Source organism: Oryctolagus cuniculus, chromosome 16, assembly GCF_964237555.1.
Source record: "Oryctolagus cuniculus chromosome 16, mOryCun1.1, whole genome shotgun sequence".
Lineage (NCBI taxonomy): Eukaryota > Metazoa > Chordata > Mammalia > Lagomorpha > Leporidae > Oryctolagus > Oryctolagus cuniculus.
The window spans coordinates 45333510-45356805 of record NC_091447.1 but is presented as its reverse complement, the minus strand read 5'-3'; the positions used below and the strand labels follow the sequence as shown (position 1 = coordinate 45356805).

The window sequence follows — 23296 nt, the reverse complement described above, 5'->3', positions numbered from 1 at the left end:
CCACCACCACACTCTTGTGTTTTATACTACAGATTACGGAGATCTGTGACTTTTCAAGCACCAAATAGTGGCTTACTATCAGATTGAGAGATAATTAAATCACTAAAGTAATTTTGAAGAAAAAGAAATAGACAATTAACAAACAATCTGTCAGCCGGCGCCGCGGCTCACTAGGCTAATCCTCCGCCTAGCGGCGCCGGCACACCGGGTTCTAGTCCCGGTCGGGGCGCCGGATTCTGTCCCGGTTGCCCCTCTTCCAGGCCAGCTCTCTGCTGTGGCCAGCGAGTGCAGTGGAGGATGGCCCAGGTGCTTGGGCCCTGCACCCCATGGGAGACCAGGAAAAGCACCTGGCTCCTGGCTCCTGCCATCGGATCAGCGCGGTGCGCCGGCCGCAGCGCGCCAGCCGCGGCGGCCATTGGAGGGTGAACCAACGGCAAAAGGAAGACCTTTCTCTCTGTCTCTCTCTCTCACTGTCCACTCTGCCTGTCAAAAAAAAAAAAAAAAAAAAAAAAAAAAAAAAAAAAAAACAAACAAACAAACAAAAAAAACAACAAACAATCTGTCTCTCATGTCCAGAATGACAATGAAGGAACCAGGGCGGTGCCCGTGTGTCTGCTCACAGCACAAAGTGCGCCCCTTGTGTGGAAGCAGGAGGTCGTTAAGCAGTCACCAGGACTTTTCTGAAGTATCTCTGAAGCCTTAGTGCTTCCCAAGCTGCACACAACACTGCATTACTGTGTGAGGTGTGACATTCACAGCGAGGCAGTCAGGGAGGGATCTAGAGAAACCTGGAAGACTGGAAGCCCAAGGAGACCTTCCAGCATTGCCAAGACCTCCACCAGAGCCCAGACAAGGAACTGAGTTCTTAAGGACTAGAGAAAAACCAGTCCTCTGGAAGAAAATAAAATGAAAATCGCACTCTTACATATACCTCGGAAAGGAATTAATAAAGTTCAAAGTCAAGATTATTAGTAAGAAGCATAGATTCAAACATAGTGGTTGGATCATAAAATGTAATAAATATTTCAGCAGTTTTAGTGACCTTTAGTGTTTTTTCCTAGTTATAAAATAATTCATATTCCTTGTTTAGAAACTTCCTTAGAAATTTTAACTATTTGAAATAGAACTGAAAATTTGGTGAGAGGAAAAATTACAATTAAAAATCTAAAAGCTGTTGTGATATAAAGAGATATCGGAAATATTTACACTAGGGGCTGACACTATGGCATAGAGAGTATGGGTGCCAGATCGAGACCCGGCTGCTTCGCTTCCGATCCAGCTCTCTGCTATGGCCTGGAAAAGCAGTAGAAGATGGCCCAAGTCCTTGGGCCCCTGCACCTGCATAGGAGGCCCAGAAGACACTCCTGGCTCCTGGCTCCTGGCTCCTGCCTCCTGCCTTCAGATTGGCCCAGCTCCGACCATTGCAGACATTTGTCTCTCTCTCCCTCCCCCTCTACCTCTACCTCTCTGTAACTCTGACTTTCAACTAAATAAATAAGTCTGTAAAAAGAGAGACAGAGAAAGAGAGAGAGAGAGAGAGAGAGGATATATATACATATAGAGAGAGAGAGAGTGAGAGAGGAAGAGGCCGGCACTGTGGCGCAGCAGGTTAAAGCCCCGGCCTGAAGTGCCGGCATCCCATATGGGTGCCAGTTCTAGTCCCAGCTGCTCCTCTTGCAGTGCAGCTCTCTGCTATGGCCTGGGAAAGCAGTAGAAGATGGCCCAAGTCCTTGGGCCCCTGCACCCATGTGGGAGACCCAGAAGAAGCTCCGGGCTCCTGGCTTTGAATTGATGAAGCTCCAGCCATTGCAGCCATCTGGGGAGTGAAGCAGCAGATTGAAGACCTCTCTCTCTCTCTCTCTTTCTCTCTGTCTTTCAAATAAATAAAAAATAAAATCTTATTTTTATAAAAATAAAAAAATATTTTTAGTGAGAAGTTCACTTAGAACCTGTTACCGACAATTTTAACATGATTATATGAAATGCTTAACTAGTTTATCAGAATGTAGCACTTTAGATACCACAATTTAGAGTTGGACTTTTAGGTACCAGCATATTGATAGCATTAAAAAGTTAAAGCTGACAGTGGGAGACCAAAAAATCAGAAAAATGTTGTGCTCCTCAGAGTAGTCCTCTTAAGTATAGAAGCAAACAGCTACTTGCATCTAAAATTATTGTAATTAAAACAAAGTAATTTACATTCCTAATGAGCCTGAATCACGAAGGGGACATAAAATTACATGGCATTTAATCTGTTTAGGACTTTGAAGAGATTACTATCTGGAATAATTTTTTTAACTTTTGGACTTAAAAGAGAAATTTTCAATTATCTAAATAAGTCCATAATTATTATAGATAAATGATAAGATATGATCATAATTAGCTTGGGAAAGTTCTATGTTATAATGACATTTTAAAATTGGAAACGCATTAAAAATTAAAGTAAGGTAACATGAAATGAATGAAGAGTTGCAATTATATTAAGAGTCAATATGGCACTAATTATGACCTGTAGAAACATTTGGAATGCCACAGAGAGGATCAGAAGTCACTTTTTATTTTTTTTCAAGAGAAGGTTTAATAATTGATAAAAATGTACAAAAATATTCAAATCAGAAATGCTTTAAAATGTGTACCAGGAAAGAAGTCACTTTTTAAATAAGTTTTTAGTACACCTTCTATAAAGAATGTCATCACACTTAGAAGAGCTTATTATTGAATCGAAATATCTTTCTAGCAAAAAGTTAAAGCATAAGTTGGAACGTGATGGTTAGAAGATAAATAAGGGATATAATAAAACCATTATGCCTCTTAATACATTTCATTATAGCTAGAAATCCAGGTTATCAAAAGGGAAGTGGGGGAACAAGGATTTTAAAAGATGAACATAAGGTGAGAAATACTAACAGGGTCCGGCGCTGTGGTGTAGCCGCCTGCAGTGCCAGCATCCCATATGGGCGCCGGTTCTACTCCCAGCTGCTCCACTTCCAATCCAGCTCTCTGATGTGGCCTGGGAAAGCAGTAGAAGATGGCCCAAGTCCTTAGGCCCCTACATCTGCATGGGAGACCCAGAAGAAGCTCCTGGCTCCTGGCTCCTGGCTCCTGGCTTCAGATCAGCACAGCTCCAGCCATTGCAGCCAATTAGGGAGTGAACCAGCTGATGGAAGACCTCTCTCTCTCTCTCTCTCTCTCTGTAACTCTTTTAAATTAATTAATTAAAAAATAAATACTAACAAAAACATTTGTGTTCCTTGTATTCTTTGTGGCTGTGGACATCTACCAGTGTTTCCTGCTCAGACTCTCCTTTCACTGGTCATTCATTCTGATAGTCATCCTTTCTGAATGTAGCCCACATGCTCTGAAGGAAGCAGACTTCTCTTGCTGTATGTAGACTCTGGATCAAACCACACCTTGGCTCTCCCACCACTAGTGTTTCAATTATGAAAGCCAATACACTTTGATTTTTTTTATTTGAAATCTTTGCATAGGTTGTTCACAATACACAATTCCCATGAACTTCACAAAAGTGTTTATTTTCATTTTATTTCCAATCAGAGAGAGAGAGAGAGAGAGAGAGAGAACTCTTGTAGCCACTGGTTCACTATCCAAATGCCCACCATGGCCAGGTCTGGGCAAAGCCAAAGCCAGAACCCGGGAGCTCCACCCGGGTCCCTCACCTGGGTGACACAGACTCTGTACCTGCGCACTCATCTACTAGCTCCCCAGCACATCTGCAGGAGGCTGTAGCAGAGGCAGAGACAGAGGCAGAGGCAGGCCCATCTGAGACATCGACGTGGGATGCATGTGTCCCAAGCAGCTTCACCTGCTGCACCACAACACCTGCCTCACACACTCTTACTGTTTGGGTTGTTTTGAACAGAGTTTTATATCAGTAGAAAAGCATCCTTTAAATCATATTTTTGCTAATGTATATATGTGGACGTACCCGTGAGCAGCCTAGGCAATGAGCGCCAGTGTCTCAGAAGGCCTCTGGCTGCCTTTCCTTGCAGCTGGCTCCTCACCCAGTGATGTCGCGCATCTCGATGTCTGACCTATAGTCCCTGGCTTTCCTTTATCATTTTTCCTCCTAGCTACAAACTCTCATGCAAAAGTATTTTCAAAATAATACTAAGATGTTATGGCCTTTTCTATTTTCATTCTCTCTGAAATGAAGGGTGTTTTCCAGGGCAGCATGGCGGGGAATAATGCATCAGATTACACAGGAACACAGATAGAAGAATGCAGCTGTCTTCCACTAAGCCACACAGTAATTTGCAAAAGTATAAAACTGTACCACCTTCTCCCTTTGTTGCAATGTGTGTGTTAGTTTAAGGATGTCCACATTGTCTACAGCCTCACTGACTTTTGGTCTGCCTGAGATATTAATGTCTCAAAAAAATGTGTTAAAATTTCTTCCTGTTCTGGAACTTTTTAAAAAAAATCCAGTTATAGTTCTACCATATTTTGTTTTGTGACTATTGGATTAAACACATGCAGCTTTAGATTCACTTTATTTTCTCTGTAATGACCTCTTTAACTGCAATCAAGTCATTTTGTCTGAAAGCATCTACTCACACCGTGCTTCATTTAACTGGTATTCACTTTGTATTTCTACTAAACTCTTGATTTGGGGCTTTACTGTGCCCCTGAGCTTTATGTCTGACCTTTATGAATAACATAAATGAGCATTTGTTTCATTCTAGTCTGAAAGTTTTTTTTTTTTTAAACTGGAGAGTTTTTTTCCATTCTTATTTGTGATGATCAGTGAGACATTTGGATTTATTTTCACCTTCTTATTATATCCCATTTTTCCATGTCTTTTCCTCTTTCCCCAAATTTCCCCTCTTCCTCATCCTCGCTCCTCAGCTGACAACCTTGCTTCTTACTTCCTTGAGAAGCTGTCTGAGGGAGCTTCCACAAGCTCACCCTCATATCTAGCTACCTCACTGTATCAGGACCCGCTTAGAGTGCTTTTTCTGCTGGTGAGGGTACACTGTTAAGTTTCCCAGCAAAGAGCAACCTCATCTCCTTTGCACGAATTCCCATCCCTTCTTGCCCACCTGTGGCCTTTCTCCAACGAGGCTGCCCTCTCTTCCGGACCACGAATCCTTTGCTCTCTACTGGATCTTTCCCATCTTAAAGTATCCCCTTCTCTGGACCTTATCTTTTCCTTCAGTCACTGCAACATTTCTCTTCGTCATTTTACAGCAAAACTTATGCAGAAGAGTGGTCTACTCTGTTCTTCCATTCTCTGAGCCAGTTCCCACCAGGTGAGTTACCGACATTCACATTTTAAATCTCATTTCTCATCCTACTTGATGACTTAAAAACCTTTGACACAGAGGATTATGTCTTTTCATGAAACACTCTTCACTTGGCTTCCAGGATACCTGTTATTTTTCTCCTACATCACTAGTGGCACCTTCTGAGAGTCCTTTACTCCTTACCTCCATCACCATCAGGTGTTGGGATGCTCCATTGGTGACTTCATGGTTTAAACATTTTACATGCCATTAGCCACAAAGTATCTGTATACACCACACTTCTGAAACCCAGGCTTAGGAATCGAAGCCTCCACTTACCATCGCTAACCTAACTGTCTCAAAACCGAGCTGATCCTAACCTGGTTTTGACACAGTCTCCCCCTTCTTTCTGCATGCCAACTCAGTGCTCCAAATTGATCAGGCCTAAAACATTGGAATTATCCTGAACAATCTTTTTTCAGACCCTGTATCCAACCCACCATTGAGTTCTATGTACTCCCCCCTGAGAATATATGAAGAGCGTTTGCCCTAACTCCACGCCCACCATCTGCCTCTGTTCCACCACCACCTGTCACCTGGATTATTATCATAGCCCTTTAGCTAGTTCTTCGATTTCCATCTCTGTCTCTCTTTGGTCTCTTTTCAATACTGTAGCCACAATTAGTGTGTTAAAATGTAAATCAGATTCTGTCACACCTACTTAAAATCTTCCAAGATTTCTCATCTCATTTGCACAAAAACTAAATTTTTTACATTAGCCTTGGGCCCTAAACAGTTGGGCCTACCTGCATCCCCATGTCCCACCCTCTTCGTAAGCTTTCTGACCTCACCTGCCATGGCTTGGTCTCATTCACTCTGCTCCAGACAAGCTGGTCTGCTCTCTGGACACAGCGCCTTTCTGTTTGATTTCACTCCAACTTGAATGCTTTTTCCTAGCTGTCTACATGGCTCCCTGGCTCACCTCTCATTTCCACTAAAATGCCACCTTGGAAGCCTTCCCTGGCCACACTTCCTATTACACATTCTTTATTTTTCCAATAGAGTTTATCAACATTAAACATGCTCCATCTTTTTATTTTGTAATATAGATTGCTTATTATCTGTCTTCCACAAAGTTAAAATTATTAGTTACTGTGTTAAAATAAAACATGAAGGGCAGGTGTTTGATACAGCAGTTAAGACACCAAGCAGGATACCCACACCTCATTTCAGAGTGCCTGGGTTTGAGTCTGGATTCTGCTCCTGATTCCGGCTTCCTGATTCCAGCTTCCTGCTCAGGTGCACTGGTAAGACACGAGATGATGGCTCCAGTGGTTGTGAGATGGGTAGGAGGTATAGAGGGACTGGCAAGAAGCTGAAGACCAGGCCACCAACACCCAGTTGCAATGCACACCCAAATCCCATCACCTTCCATGCTGATTGAAGACTCTCATCAGCTAAGGTTCACTTTCTTGGGGACCACCCCGTGTGCCACAGCCCCACCCCCAATCCTTTCTCCTTTGGACATTCAATCAGGCCCTGCTCCAAACACCATCTCTTAGACTAAAAAAAAAGGATGATCGCAGCCTGGGTGGGGGCATTTCTCCTTCGTAAGGCTGCCCATACTCACATCTGAGTGTTTATTACCCCCTTGGCCTTTCAATAAACCCTGCTTTCTGCTCTCCTCTCTTTATGTCTCCCAGTTGAAGTCTTATACACAGGAACACAAGAACCTGGACTAAGTCCAGCTGGGGGTCTCTCTAAGCCCCAGTGGGACTCTCAATTCCCACACCATAATTCGGGGATCTGGAGCCCACGACAGTTGGATCCCTACCACTTACAGGGCAGACACGGGCTGAGTTCAAGTCTCCTATCGTCAGCGTGGCCCAACCCTGGCTATCACAGGTGCTGAGGAGTGGGCCAGTAGATCGATGGGAGGTCACCTGGGCGGGCCGCCTGTTCTGGAAGATCTCTCAGTTGATCGGTCCATGCACGTGTGTCTCTCCCTCCTCTGTGTGTGTGTGCCTTTCATATAATAATACATACATAAATCTAAAAAATAAAATGGATCCTCTTAATTCAATGAAAAAACCTGGAAAAGATGGCTTCAAAACAGTAATGATCTTCTTTAAAAGGATAAATTTACTGCTGTAAACCAATCCAGGAAATAAGACAATAAGCCCTGGGATACCCTTTGAATGTTCGAAAGTCTGAAGAATACCTTACTGTATAATTGTATAATAAAAGCAAACTCAAGAAAAACACTTCTAGTATCTTTAAGTCGGTGGTCTCTTACTTGCCTCCTTGACTGAGATAAAAAATTTTAAGGAAGTCTTGTAAATGCAAAACCTTCGGTGATTTATTATGATGATGATTATTAAAATCAATAAACAGGAAAAAATTAAATGTCTCTAGTTAGCATTTGTCCCATTGTCTGTTTACTAAATACATTCTTCTTTTTTATTGAAATGTTCATTCAATTCTTTTGCCCATTTATTGGAGCTTCTTTTCTGTTTGTGTGAGCTGTTTTGAATATATAAGACACTGTCAAATTCACAGCAAATACTTTCCCTATGTTTTTAAAAAAATTATGCAGAATTCTACATATTATTAAGTAAAAATTAAAAATGTTTATCTTTGTGGCTCACTTGGTTAATCCTCCGCCTGCGGTGCTGACATCCCATATCCCATATGGGCACTGGGTTCTAGTCCCGGTTGCTCCTCTTCCAGTCCAGCTCTCTGTCGTGGCCCAGGAAGGCAGTGGAGGATGGCCCAAGTCCTTGGGCCCTGCACCCGCATGGGAGACCGGCGGGGAGGCACCTGGCTCCTGGCTTCAGATTGGCGCAGCGCCAGCCGTAACGGCAATTTGGGGAGTGAACCAACAGAAGGAAGACCTTTCTCTCTGTCTCTCTCTCACTGTGTGTAACTCTACCTGTCAAATTTCAAATAAATAAATAAAAATCGTTAAAAAAAAGTTTATCTTTGAGATTGTTTCCATGAATACAACCTTAAATATTCCTTTCCCACCAGAAACATACCAAATTTTCATTTCTGTTTTTTCTAATTTTTATCACATGGCTTCTAAATTTTATATTTCAACCTAGGTAGTGCATTTCTTTAAAAAAATTTATTTATTTATTTTGAAAGTCAGAGTTACAAAAAGAGAGGGAGTAACACAGAGACAGAGAGATCTTCCATCTGCTGGATGACTACAAAAGCCAGTGCTGGGCCAGGCCAAAGCCAGGAGCCAGGAGCTTCATCCAAGCCTCCCACATTGGTGGCAGGGGCCAAAACACTCGGGCTGTCTTTCTCAGCTTTTTCCAGGCCACTAGCAGAGAGCTGGATTAGAAGTGGAGCAGCCAGGACAGGAACTGGTGCCCATGTAGGATGCCCGCACTGCAGGCAGCAGTTTTTTTACTGGGCCACAATGCTGGCGCCCTAAGTTGTGTATTCCAATCTAAATAGCTTAGTGTATGACACTGAGCATGACAAATCATTTTTTCATTTATAAACACTGTAATCAGTCCTTGTAACATTTGTCTGGAAGTAGACAGCAGTCTCTTTTCAGATATAGTTGGATTTAGAATCATAAAATTCCAACATTTTAAAAAACATTTTAATTGTATTGAAATGTATTTTTAAATAAATGAACTAGGTCAAATATAATTTAAAAGATAACAAAACAGATTAAAATAGATTCCTGTTTCATTATCTCTTCCATTACTAATCTTGTCTTATCCCTTTACAGTCATGAAGGTCAAACATTTGTTTGTAGAAACAACAGTTCCGTTTGTTTCTTCAGGCTGGTTTCAGATACTGACAACAGGATTTGTGATGTTGGAGACTACTCAATTATTCCTGGAACCTACAGTCTTAAACCAGGTTTCAAAAAGATGATGAAATGGTATGAAACCATGAAACAACAGCTTTGTAATTTTCAAAAATAAAAAACAAAGGAAATATTCGTCTGAAAAAGTTTTCATACCTGTACTTTAAAAGTCTTAAACCGGCGCCGCGGCTCACTAGGCTAATCCTCCACCTTGCAGCACCGGCACACCGGGTTCTAGTCCCGGTCGGGGCGCCGGATTCTGTCCCGGTTGCCCCTCTTCCAGGCCAGCCCTCTGCTGTGGCCCGGGAGTGCAGTGGAGGATGGCCCAAGTGCTTGGGCCCTGTACCCGCATGGGAGACCAGGAGAAGCACCTGGCTCCTGGCTCCTGCCATCGGATCAGCGCGGCGGCCATTGGAGGGTGAACCAACGGCAAAGGAAGACCTTTCTCTCTGTCTCTCTCTCTCACTGTCCACTCTGCCTGTCAAAAATAAATAAATAAATAAATAAATAAATGGCAAGTGTGGGCATCTGGTGCAGCAGTTAAGGGTCTGCTTGGGACACCTGCATCCCATTCCTCTAGAAAGCTTGGAAAGTTTCTCCTTCCTACAGGAGTGCCCAACAATGGCCATCCTTAGGCTCTAGTCAAAGTTTGGCTCCTCTTTCCAACGATGTTCTTGAATCAACTTTGCTGACCTATCCCAGCAAAACAATGCTTATACACTGATTTTTCTAAGCATAAGATAATTTTTTTGATTACCACAAAATTAGCTTAAAAGAATTGAGAGACCCATTGGGAAGGAAATAGCTTTAAGGCCTCTATTGGATTAATAACCAAAGTGACCCAAATTCTTTTTTTCCTGTGGGTAAATTCCACACATCTTAAATCTTCCTCACTCTACTTAAGTAACTAAAAATAATTTAAAAATGCAGTGCCAATGAGAGGAAGTTAAAAGACAAAAACACTTCTGCATTTTTCATAGGTTTTTGGTTGTTACACAAAGAAATATGTGAATATATAAGAAGAAGCTATAATTTCTTTTAACTCAATAACCCCATGTTTCAGAATATATCCCAAAGAAATACTCCTTCCACTTACTACCTCAAGAAGTACTTTGTTCAATAAGATTAAAGTAATGTTGCTTATAGTAAGTGGGTTAGAAAATTATTTTCCTACAGCTTAGGGTTAAGAAAGCTATGCTTTATCAATATTATGGACTACACAGTCATTAAGAATTGTGAACATATGGAAATCGCCATTGTTACAACAATAGTTATAAAATATCTGTTTTGTACAGATGTAAGTTCATATGCTTTCATAGGGCCTGGTGTTTGGCTTAGCTGGTAAGATGCCACTTTGGAGGCCTCCATCCACTTAGGAGTGCCTGGGTTCAAGTCGGGGCTCCGCTTCCTGTTCCAGCTTCCTGTTAATGTGCACTCTGGGAGGCAGTGCGGACGGACGGCTCAAGAACCTGGGTCCCTGTCACCCACATGGAAGATGTGATCCCGTTCTGGGCTCCCAGCTTCAGCCTGCGGGCGTTTGGGGAGGGACTCAGCAAACGGGAGCATACCCTCTGCCTCTCAAGTAAATAAACAGAAATTTGCTTCAATTATCAAAGCCTTTAACCCATGAATACGATCATGAATCTCTAAAATGAAGAGATTGTTCTTACTATTTATCTCAAAATCTACCTTCCTATCATAACTGACATTTATTGGCCCAGTGTAAGGGAGTTTGTGTACATCTTCCTCACACTCCTCTACTGAGTATCTTCGAGGAATTCTTGCAAATTCTTTCCAAGCAGCTTACTTTTGCCTCTGCCTCCAGCAGTGTTCCTGGAGCTCCAGCCACTGCGCATAACACGGACTCAGTAAATTTTTCTGTAGTAAATGAGTTGCCAGAGGAACCTATGGGTGCACAAGGGCTTAAAGTTACACACTTTGGGAACTACCACTCTGAAGTTATTCAGTAACTTCTAAGAAAAAATTGTGTTAGCAGCACTAGGCCACCAGAGATCCATTTAATAAATTATTGCTGCGCATGGCAGAATCAATTACTACTTCAGGGAGCTGAAGAGATTTCTCAGAGAGTACTTCGTGACCTGGAAAAGCTGGGCGAAATAATTTTTATACTCTGAAACTCCAACTGAAAAAACAATGGTGGAAATCACTGTTCAGGAATGAACCAAACGGCATCGTATATCAACACCAGCGAATCTTGGCCAACGTTTGGCAACACTGGGCTGTCTGTCAAGGACATTTGCTTATTTTAAAAGTTCAAGTATGGAAAGTACATATTCCTTCTGGAAACTGGAAATGGGTGATTCATTGTTTCTCTTCTTCGTATTGTGTTTATTTATGTATTTTTTGGATCATCAAAGTCCATGTTAAGACAGCTTTCCAAACTGTTTCAAATAAATGGTTTACTCATGTGCTTTATACAATAATTTCTGGTGTTAGGGTAGACAAAAATGATGTATCTTTTCATAACCTTTCATGGAAGTTATACAATGCTATTCCTTTTAAAAAGTGGGGGAAAAAACTTTTCATTTTTCATTTACTGCTAAGATTCGTCAGTTTTCTACACCAGTTCTTCAAAATGCTCAAGAAAAACCTGTGCATTTCATTATGAGAGTGGCTGAAGTGAAATAATTTTACCAGGGGTCAACACACATCACTAAACGTTTGGTTTATGCTCACGCCGAGCCCAGGCAGTACTGAGCCTGGACGACCTGGCCTGCTTCCAGTCGGAGGATGTAACGGCCCGGCAGCCTTTGCAAAGGTTCGTGGGCACATGGGCTACAAGGGGAAAGTGCACTGCCCCAGTGACCCAACCAGGACCCCCTTCTCAGGTTTTTTTGTTTGTTTTTTGTTTTGAGCCTGGTTAATAAGCCACCGGGAGGGAGAACTTCTAAACTTTCTCTGATGAAATGGGAGTCTACTCAGTCATGGGGAAAAAAATTACCTAAAAAATGAGAATTTCGGGTGCACTAAAAATCAAAGATCTTGGAAAATCAAAGACCTGAACTTCTAAGCTGACACCCACTGGACACACAAGGCCATGGACCCGCGGCTCCGGGCTGCGGCCTGACCCGCTTGGCCGCGCCGCCAAGGTCAGAGGCAGAGGCTGAAGCCGCCAGCCCGCGGGCTGCGGGATCCTGCTAGCCAGGCGAGCGTTACAGCGTGGCGCGTCAGAGGACTTGTCTGCGCAGTGCATTCCAAGGACACACTCCAGCCTCAAGGTGCTTGGAGCTGGGTCAAGATGACAGGAAAGCACAGGCAGGGAAAAGGCGCAGTTTTCTGGCAGGCTTGTCGGGATCCGTGGGTGGGGAGGTGGGCAATGGAGAAGGGGGCGCCATAACCCGCTAGTCTAGAGCGGAAAGGCGACCACGTATTCCCAAAGCATTGGTGTGTGGCCGCGGCTCCCACTTGCAGGGCGCGCAAAACTGCGGAGCCGCGCGGCCCTCGAACTCTTCCTCCCCAGCGCCCGCACGCGCCACGAGCGCCCCGATTCGCCCGCGCGCCCCGAGCCCCGCCGGCGCCCGGCCTCCCCGCGCCCTGCCGGTGTGCAGCCCCTAGCGGCGCGTCACGGCGCGGCGGGCCTCGGCGCGCCGGCCTCCCGCCCGCCCGCCCGCCAGCTCTCCAGCTCGCCCCGCGCGAACCAGCTGCGGAGGCTGGGAAGCCGCCCGAGCCAGACCGCCGCGGTAGCCGCCTGCAGCCGCCAGTCCGAGGTGCAGGCCCCGGAGCCCCGGCGCGTCCGTGAGGGAGTGGGCGCCGCGCCCGAGGAGCCGCAGAGCTCGCCTCTGCACGGCGCAGAGGGCGCGGAGGTGAGCGGGTCTGGGGAGAGCGCGGGAGGCGGTGGCGCGGAGTTGCGGGTCCAGCCCCAGGGGCCCCCGCGGGATCCCGCGCCCGGTGCGGCCGTCAGCCCCGCGCAGCCGCTGCCCCCTGGCCGCCCGGGCGCCCTGCCGGGGGCGGTGGGGACGGTGCGGTGGGGTGGCCGTGGCACGCAGTCCACTCCCCAGTCCTCTGGGTCTTCCTCGAGCTGCCTGGAAGTCCTGAGGGTGGGCCCAGGAGAAAGGAAGCCGGGAGCAGCCGTCCCAGGTAGGACGTGCCCGGGAGGGAGCGGGCAGGCGCGTCCCCCTGCCTCCCTGAGGACGGGCCGGGGTCACCTCGTGGATCACCCGGGGGATGTCGGCGTGGCGCGTCTAGGCCATTTTGTGTCAGGAAGTCATCGGCATCTTCGTGGACTGTTCTCGATTGTCGTTGCGCTCTGCGTTCAGCTTCAGCCAAAACTTGTTGAAAATTCTGCCCTAAAAAAAAAAATGTTGCTCTTATAAAAATAGAGCGGAGAGCGATCTGCGAGGATTTCCTTTAGGAATTGCCATCTCTTGTCTCTCCCCCACGCCGTGGCGCATAGTTTTGTAGGTAGGAGAACTTATTCGGGGCCAAGGTGAAGGCTTGCGCATCACCTTGGGAGAAGTGGGGTCCAGGCGCCTGCCCCCTCCCCAGGCTCCTGACTTAAATTAGGGTCGGATCCTGTGTGCAGCCCCTGCTGCGCACCCGCCACCTCCCTGCCTCTCCAACCCCTTATCGTCTCTTCATTTCACTGATCAGTTCCTTTCTTTCTCTAACCTGCGTGTTTTCTCCTCCTCCATCTCTCCCTCTGCTGCTTCTAAGCATAGAGGCCATTTAAAGAAGGAAAACACCCCTCCTGGATTTTTAGAAAGTAAGAGCAATTGCGTATTCTGCTTAGGGGTGGCTGCAGGTTCTGCTCCTAGCTGCTCCGTTTATCAATAATGATAGATGGAGCTAATTGTGCAAGGAGATGAAAAAGCTTTATCCAGATCACTTCTCACCATTCTGGTGCCATGGAAAATGCCCTTACGGTGAATGAGCACCACTGTTTTTTATTTCTGAAGGACAAACAGCACAGATGAAGGCAAATTTGTAAAGGATCACAGATAATATAGAAGAGAAAGAGGACACACCAAAACTTTGAAAGACTAGGCCCTGGATGCAGTGAAATTCACAGGACGTGAGGAGCTGCATTTATTCTTTGCACAGGCAACAACCATGGCATTGACCTATCACTGACTCCCTTTGGGTCCGCCTGTCTTGATAGCAAAGAGAGGTCTGATCTAGAGGCCTACTGCATCTCTTTCGGTCCTGACATTTCTTGTATGCATTCAGTAAGAGTAAGAGTGGATGTTTGTTGCATGCTTAGTCACTGTGTACCACACAGTGCAGAGGCGGTGACGGACATGGCTCTGCTCTCAGGGAGCTTGTGGTCTGATGGGAGAGATAGGAAACAGTCCCATAAAATAAGTATCCAGGAAATTTAACAAGGAGTGACAAGAGAAGGAAAAAACAACTGGGGTAAATCTACTGCAGAGAGAGACTACCATACGCAAAGTTCCCAAGGCAGGAAGCGGATGGGTCTTTTCTGCTTCTAGAAAGGGAGGCAGTGGCTGGACAGCAGAGTGAGAACATGCAGAGGTGAGAGAGGCCGGCCCGGTGAGGGCCTTTCACACCAGGTCAGGAAGGTGGCTCTGGGTCTGAGCACAAGGAGGAAGAGAGAGCCCTTTGGTGACAGTGTCTGCTTGAGGACTGGCTTAGATGCTGGGTGGAGAATGGCTTTGAAAAGGGTGAAGGAGAAGGTAGGCCACCCTGTTAGGAGGTGTTTGTTAGGTGAGACACCGGACCAGGCAGGTGTCAGGGAAGAGGGAGTTAAGAAATGTAGAGGACAGGAGTTGCTGTGGGATTTTATGTCAAGGGTGGGGGAAGCAAGGGCGTGAGACCGGCTCCCAGACTCTGACTTGAGTGCCTGAGATGAGGAAATTGTGGTGAGTGGAAATAGGGCTGGGTGGAAAAAGAGTGCAGGTTTGGACCTCTTATGTTAGAGCTCTCACTGAGAGGGGGCATGACCAGAGCCCCCTGCAGGGAGAGAAGGCCTGGCTTCCAGGGCAGAAGCAGAGAGATGGCCCTTGATAGGTGAAGTTGACGAGTGTGGGTTTAGGGTAAAACTAATGAGCTCAGAAGTTTGACTTGTCTTCAGCAGCCTTCACCTACCTGGGTACAGAGACAGGGACAATGGCTGGCTGGCCTCTTCCAGAACTAGGCTTTTGCCAGGTGAATATCAGGGAGAGTAACAGAGTGGAGATCTGTCCAGGGCACTGGCTGCACACCCACTATGAAACCTAGACTGAGTATAGAGAAACCAGAAGCAGGTGAACGCAGAGTGAAAAAGTAATGGGACGAGATGTCAACAGGTCGGATTTCTTCTGTCTAGAATTCTCTATCTGAGTGTTCACACTAAGATTATTAGGAGGCTAGGGGATAATGCTTGGAGATAATAGGCAGTGAGTGAGTGAGTGAGGCGGGGTGTAGGCAAAGATTCAGCGCCTTTGATGAATGAGTCAAGGAAACAAGAGGCCGTGAAGTTGAATGGTTCTTCCCCGGAAATGATGAAATTCTGGGGAAAGCAGACAGCTACTGGGGCAGAAAGGATGATCATGTGTGTACTGGGGGCTGGGGGCTCCAGGAATCAGCTAGACATAAGTGGGTGAGAGCAGTGAGGGCAGTGAGAGGTGTCGTGAGGTGCCGTGAGCCTCAAAGGAGCTGGGTGTTTGCAGGAGAGAAGGAGAAGAAGGTTCGGATGTGGGCTTGCTAATTCAAGAGTACAGTCCCCTCGGCTCACGTCCCTGGGGGATTTCATTTTCTGGATAACCTGTACACGTCAGCAGGTCGGTTGTGTCATCGAGAAGTCTGAGGACAGCTCTGAGTCCTTCACTTGATCTCAGCCAAAAGGCCAAGAAGCAATTACCGAGATACCTCATCTAATGATTAATGCCCTAGATGTTTATGAGTGAAACAAATAAGAATCTGTTTCTAATATAATCTAGCACCACAGCTGCTGTTCAGCTGGAGGAATGTCCAGGAAGTCCGTCTAACCTTGAGAGCCTTAGGAGGCTGTGTAGCTGAGCATAATTGAGGCTTTTTTCACCTTGATAACGCACTCCCATGCATTGGATACTTAGAGCAAGTCGAAAGTTTATCCAAGAGAAGAGGGTCCTTGAAATTTCAGGGAGTCGTGAGCTACTTAAATTGTTTTTAGATGGGGCTGTTAAAGGTTGAAGTGTTAAATGTAGAGTGGTGACACACCACTACTAAGTAGCTTCAAGACTTAGAAACCAGAATCCTTGTGTTGGAAAGGCCCACAGGAGTTAAATGCCATCTTTTTATTTCTCATTCAAGAAAGAAAACTGAGACTTGGAGAAAGAGAATCAAGGTGACTTCAGGAGGCTATACCTGTCGCTTTACCTTGAAATCCCCAAACCAAAGCTTTCTAAAAATGACATGATTTTATCATTACATAATGTGGATTACCTGTGAAAACCATCCAATGAAAAGGTAGAGAGACGGCAGAACTTTGTTAGTCAAAGTGTGGCCCATGAACCAGTTCTGCAGGCATCAGGTGGGAGTTGGTAGAAGTACAGAATCCTCTGCCTTCCAGCTCAGGCTCTGAATGTGCATTTTAGCACGACCCTCGGGTGATGCTGCTTGCATTGACCTTGACAAGTGCTGTTCTAGAGTGAGACAGTTCACCTGCCGACTCTGATCTGCTAGGTCAGCAGGGCCATCATGCCTGGAACTGGGGAGAGCAGGCCCTGATAGGACAGAAGGAAGAGAGTTATCATCGGCACATCTTGAATTCTGAGTGTTGTAAAACAGCAGGAACAAAATGTGCTGTGTGGTGGGATGACACATGTGAAGGAATGACATTGTCCTTCCCACTAGGGAAGTAAGGAAATTACAAACCGGGAGTGGACCTTCTGATTCAGTTCCTGTCTGAGTGGGAGAGGGAAGTGGACTGCACACATGGTCTACAGCTTCTTGTACTCAAGGGCAACGATTTCACTCTTGCAAGTGTCATTTTTCATTATTGCAAAACATGATGTAAAATGCACACAGGAGTCAGAAAACCACATCTGCTATCTCCAAATATCAAAATAATATTAAATTGGATCCTGGGTCTTTTGAGAGTTGTTTTCAATCATGAATGCCAATCAAAACAAGTGAAGATTGTTAAAAAAAAAATCCTAATGTCCTGGCTGAACCCTATGGTAAATAAATAGAAACCAGGGTGGAGGAGCAGTGAGCAGGGATCACTGTACTGGAGCTCCCAGGGCTTTTCAGTGTGCACTTGAGGTTGAGAATCATTGCTGGGCCGGCGCCACGGCTCACTAGGCTAATCCTCCGCCTTGCGGCGCCGGCCACCGGGTTCTAGTCCCGGTTGGGGCGCCGGATTCTGTCCCGGTTGCCCCTCTTCCAGGCCAGCTCTCTGCTGTGGCCAGGGAGGGCAGTGGAGGATGGCCCAAGTGCTTGGGCCCTGCACCTGCATGGGAGACCAGGAGAAGCACCTGGCTCCTGCCTTCGGATCAGCGCGGTGCGGCCATTGGAGGGTGAACCAACGGCAAAGGAAGACCTTTCTCTCTATCTCTCTCTCTCACTGTCCACTCTGCCTGTCAAAAAAAAAAAAAAGAGAGAGAGAGAGAGAGAGAGAGAGAGAGAGAGAATCATTGCTTTAATCGCCGTCTGTGACTTGGGGGTGGGGGGGCAGCTCTGTGATTGCAGCTTTGCCTCCCCACCTGCTGAAACACAAGGACTCTCTGTTGCTACCCTTGGCTGAAGCCAAATCCCTCAAACTCAGGTCACTGGCTGGAAGGAAGTAGAATCATTTTGTAAGAAAAGGAGAATTTATCCTTGGCCATTTTTTTTTAAATTATGAGCAGTAACAGTTACTATGAATGACAGTATTCTAAAAGTAAAATGTGGTGATGGTTGTATAACTTGGTAAATTTGCTGCAAGTCATTAGTTTTTATAGCTAAAATAGGTAAATTTTATGTGTAAATCATACCTCATTAAAGTTTTTTAAGTTGCTATGTACACTTTAATGTTCATAATTTCATCGTATTGATTAGATAACCAGGAAGCCAAGGCTTGTTTTATGTAATTGGTGTATCAGCACTAGCTGAATGCCTGGTGGATAGAGCTCAGTGAGATGTTGGCTAGGTGAATGGTGGATGGATGGATGGTTGGATGATTAATATCATTATGACCTTTGGTGATGGACTGATTCCTAGACTGTCAGTCACCAGAGATCCTTACAGCTGACAGCACTCTGTGAGCCCTGGTGCCTCAGGCACATGTAACCTATTAATTGGTAAGGCGATGGGATAGGGAAGTGGACTTGCATTGAGGCCAGAGTGCCAGGCCTTACGTAGCACTCTTTACAGAGAAATGGGTGCAACACAGAGAACTTGAGTTTGCTGGCCAGTAAACATAGTTCCATCTGCAGCAAGGTTATCTGAGGGGGAAGTTACCTGAGCCCTGCTAGGACGTGCTGTGCCCTGCTTCATTTTGGACATACTTTCTGGTCATGTTAATTTGCCACGTTGAGGAAGGCCAGGGATGCGCAGGGCACACAGTTCTGCTTGAGACAGCAGGCTGCACTTGTAGAGGGGCGGACGGACACACCAGTCTCTGCCCCCAAAATAGAAGAACCATGAGTGAGGCGGCATTGAGGTGTGGTTGTTTTAATTTATTGAAGAGGATCCTAACATTTTATTAACTGAAATCCTTGGGGGAAACAAGTTAAGTGAAATTCTGGACTAACCTAGATTTAATCAGAAAGGCTTTTTATTGAATCTCTTCGTAATTATGAACCAGACTGCATTCCTGTCCTAGTAAGTGGAATGTAATAAACATAAACAATTTTGGTTTGGTGATTTAGGGTCTAGAGATGCCATAAATCACACCTAAATGTACGTATTGAATACATATTGAACCTAGGTAATAACTTGGAAATTACTTGTTATTTTGAAATTTCCTCATCAAAATTCTAGTTGAGTTTGGAAGCTTGGATTTAGTCGACTTTAGCTGTAATGCTTTATTATTTCTTTCCTGATAGTTCCTTGCTTGGTGCTATAAAACATGAACCAGCACACTCATACTGAGCATGAACTATCAATAAGTTATTTGTAATTGCTGCAGTTTATAAATTGAATTTCAAAGAATAAGCTCATATTTTAATAAAACTACTGTTCACTCCTAATTATTGGAGAATGATTTTCAGCTGAGGGAAACAGTTTAATAATCTGAAGTAAATGGATTTTAATGTAAAAACAAGCAGTAAATACCGGCCAGACTGCAGTACACCAGGGCAGTTGTTCCCAAAGCTTGACCTGCATGGAATCACCTCGAGGGTTTTTTGTTTTGTTTTGTTTTTGTTTTTTTGACAGGCAGAGTGGACAGTGAGAGAGAGACAGGTCTTCCTCTGCCGTTGGTTCACCCTCCAATGGCCGCCACGGCCGGTGCACGGCGCTGATCCGATGGTAGGAGCCAGGTACTTCTCCTGGTCTCCCATGGGGTGCAGGGCCCAAGCACTTGGGCCATCCTCCACTGCACTCCCTGGCCACAGCAGAGAGCTGGCCTGGAAGAGGGGCAACCGGGACAGAATCCGGCGCCCCAACCGGGACTAGAACCCGGTGTGCCGGTGCCGCTAGGCGGAGGATTAGCCTAGTGAGCTGCGGCGCCGGCCCCGAGGGGTTGTTAAAACACAGGTTTCTTGGCTCCACCTGTAGGGTTCTGACCGAGGAAGGCTGAGTGGGGCCTGCAGATTCGCACCTGGAGCAAGTTCCAGGTTTTGCTGATGCTGCCAGCCCAGGGACTGCATTGGAAAATCACATTCCTACCTTCAGGGAGAATTGCAGTTTTGCTTGCAGGACTTTCTAAAGGGCTGAAGGCTTTCCAGGGGCAGGTGTTAAGACATCTGCATCCCATCCCAGCGTGGACTGAACCGGTGGATGAGAGATCTCTGCCTGTCTCTGTCTCTTCCTGACTCTAGCTCCCTGCTGATGCAGACCCTGGGAGGCAGCGGTGATGGCTCAAGTCTTCCTCCCATGTGGAAGACCTAGAGCGAGTTCCTGGCTTCAGCCCCACCCCCTGCCTTTGCAGGCATTTGGGGAGTAAAGCAATGGATGGGAGACCCTGTCTACCTATTCTCTCCCTATCCCTTCCCTGTCCCTCCCTCTCCCCCTCCCCTTCCCCATTCCTCTCTTTCCCTTCCTCCCTCTCAAATAAAAATAAGTAAGAATTCCCAAAAAAAAACAAAAACTCCAAAACAAAACTCCACTTTTCTCTCTTGTTGTCATAGATATAAAGTGTTAGATTTTGTCTATTTTAATTCCAAGAGAATTTAGGGGCTATTTTAATCCAAAGTGTGATGGTAACAGTCAACATCTAGTTATAGAAGATCCAGTTTGGGGAGGGGAGGGGTTAAGCTGCCACATTTCAGCTGGCATCCGGTATCAGAGCGCCAGTTCAAGTCCCTGCTACTCCATGCATCAGATCCAGCTTCCTAACGCACCTAGGAAAGCTGCAGGAGACACTCCAGGTACCTGGACCCCTGCCACCCATGTGGGAGACCCGATGGCGTTCCTGACTCCTAGCTTTGGCCTGACCCAGCCCCAGCTGTCATTAGCCGTTTTGGAGTGAGACAGCAGATGGAAAATACTTCTGTCTTTCCCCCTCTCTCTGCCACTCTGCCTTTCAAATAAATGACAATAGATGTTTGTAAAAAACCCGACTAGGATTTTTGACACTTCGCCTCAGAATGTGGCCCTGTTCTTGGATGTCATTAAGCGCACATATCCAGTGTCAGGGCTGGGGGCAAGGGTCCTCGGTGCCCCCCCCCAACCTGTCCAGCGGCTGAAGGAACAGTTTCAGAGAGAGGGCTTCTACCACCTGTGAGGGCAGAGGTCCTCAGACTTGCAGATGAGTAAAAGAGAACATAGGAAAGAATCCATGCGGGATGGCCAACTCAGACACACGGGGACTGTCACCATCATTTTATGAGAAAGGACCCTGACCCCTACAAGGAGGAAAGACATGCTCTCAGAGGACAGGACAGTTCTTTTAAGTTGAATAATTTTAATGAAAAGCCCCCTACTCTACCCGTGTGTGTATGTGTGTGTGTGGAAAGGCAGGGAGAGACAGAGACAGGCAGAGATCTCTCATCCACCGGTTCAGTCCACAGATGGCTGCAGCAGCTGCCTCCAAGGGTGCACATTAGCAGGAAGCTGGAAGCTGGAGCGGAGCCGGGACTCGAAACCAGGCACCCCTACATGGGCTACGGGCGTCCCAAAGTGGTGGCTGAACTGCTACAGCAAACTCCTGGCTCTATCCATATATTTACTATTTAAGAACCAGTGCCCAAACACTCCTTAAGGTGAGGTCACACAAAAATTCACATTATTTAAGGATCTTCTAATTTTAAGCTAGGTGAATTTGTACTAAAGTGTCATCAAATTGATTTGAAGAAATTCTGTGCAAATTAGAGATTGTTTTGCAAATGTCTTTGCTAATTTTTTTTGAAGATTTATTTATTTATTTGAAAGTTATAGAAAGAGAGAAGGAGAGGCAGAGAGAGAGAGAGAGGTCCTCCATCTATTGGTTCACCCCCCAATTGGCTGCAACAGCCAGGAGCCAGGAGCTTCTTCCAGATCTCCCACGCAAGCTCAGGAGCCCAAGGACTTGGGCCATCTTCTGCTGCTTTCCCAGGCCACAGCAGAGAGCTGGATCAGAAGTGGAGCAGCTAGGACCTGAACCGGCGCCCACCGGTGCCCACGGGATGCTGGCACTGCAGGCAGCGGCTTTACCTGCTACACCACAGTGCCGGCCCCTACTAGTTTTCTTACATACACACACACACACAAACGATGGCTTGGGGTAAGGAAACACACTGTGAAAAATTATCTCTTCGCTGACTTTCTAGAGTATTCTCTGATCATACAATCTAGCTCTTAATTTTAAGGGGATGAGAAGATTTTATTGCACTTTTTAATATAAGTACATCCTGTCTCTCCCTACTGGAATGTAAATTACATCGGTGTGAGCACTGTGTCTTCTTCCGCCTTTTATCTCTTAGACACAAAGCACACAGTGATCTGACTGCATTCCTGTTGGGCCACAGAGGGTAGATCCGCTGTTAGATTATTGTTGCTGCATTCCTTGTTACTGACAAAGTTCGTGTGTTTCTACTATTCTTTTTCGTAAATAGATAAACTTCCTTCAGATGTTGACATTATTCTTCTTTTAATCACACAGAAATCTTTTTTTAGACAATTTATTTATTTGAAAGGCAGAGTTACAGAGAGAAGGAGACAGAGAGATCTTCCATCTGCTGGTTCACTCCGTAAGTGGCCACAACAGCCAGGATTGGGCCAGGCCAAAGCCAGGAACCTGGAACTCCGTGAGGGTCTCCAAGATGGGTGGCAGGGGCCCAAGCGCTTGGGCCATCTTCTGCTGCTTTCCCAGGCCGTTAGCAGGGAGCTGAATTAGAGGTGAAGCAGCAGGGACTCAAACCAGAGCTCACATGGGATGCCGGCTTTGCAGGCGGTGGCTTAACCCACTCGCCATAATGCTGACCCTGACATCATTCTTTTATTTTATTTTATTTATTTATTTTTTTTTTTTTTTGGACAGGCAGAGTTAGATAGTGAGAGAGAGAGACAGAGAGAAATGTCTTCCTTCCATTGGTTCACCCCCCAAATGGCTGCTACAGCCCATGCACTGCACTGATCCGAAAGCAGGAGCCAGGTGCTTCCTCCTGGTCTCCCAGGCAGGTGCAGGGCCCAAGCACTTGGTCCATCCTCCACTGCCCTCCTGGGCCACAGCAGAGAGCTGGACTGGAAGAGGAGCAACCAGGACAGAACCAGCGCCCCAACCGGGACTAGAACCCGGGGTGCCAGCGCCGCAGGTGGAGGATTAGCCCAGTGAGCCGCAGCACTGGCCAACATCATTCATTTTTATGACCCTTTTGTTCCCCACATGAATACCGTGATGTTAACTTCAGCTCAGCTGGTAACTAAATGATCCAACAAGACTAGGTTAGCAAATTACAAATTGAGGCTAATTTGCCCCAGTGTCTCAGCACCAGATGATCACCCATAGCTCTTTGTCCTAGATATGGGTGAAACTAAGAGGACATGGACACACTTCTAGGCCTTTTTCCTTTCTCGCCCTCTAAAACAGTATGCATCTTCATAGTGTCTGCAGAGACTACAGAAGACATGAGAGTTGCTGTCCAGGTTTCTTTCATAGTTACACAGCAGCCAATCACGTTTTGTTTCATAGTATTAATAAATATAGGTCATTTGTTGGTTT

The 23296-nt window shown here is 46.0% G+C and overlaps 1 protein-coding gene across 3 annotated transcripts in view; it reads left to right on the top strand.

Moving 5' to 3' along the window:
* The first annotated feature begins 12248 nt into the window (after window positions 1-12248).
* STEAP2 (STEAP2 metalloreductase) overlaps window positions 12249-23296 on the top strand; it is a 32409-nt gene continuing 21361 nt past the window's right edge. Inside the window, exon 1 of one of the 3 annotated variants that reach the window (XM_051852761.2) lies at window positions 12249-12896. The gene's annotated coding sequence lies outside the window, so the exon portion shown is untranslated. Of the gene's footprint in view, window positions 12897-12932; window positions 13171-23296 lie in introns of those variants that run through there. The other 2 variants (XM_051852759.2, XM_051852760.2) reach the window with 2 other exon arrangements.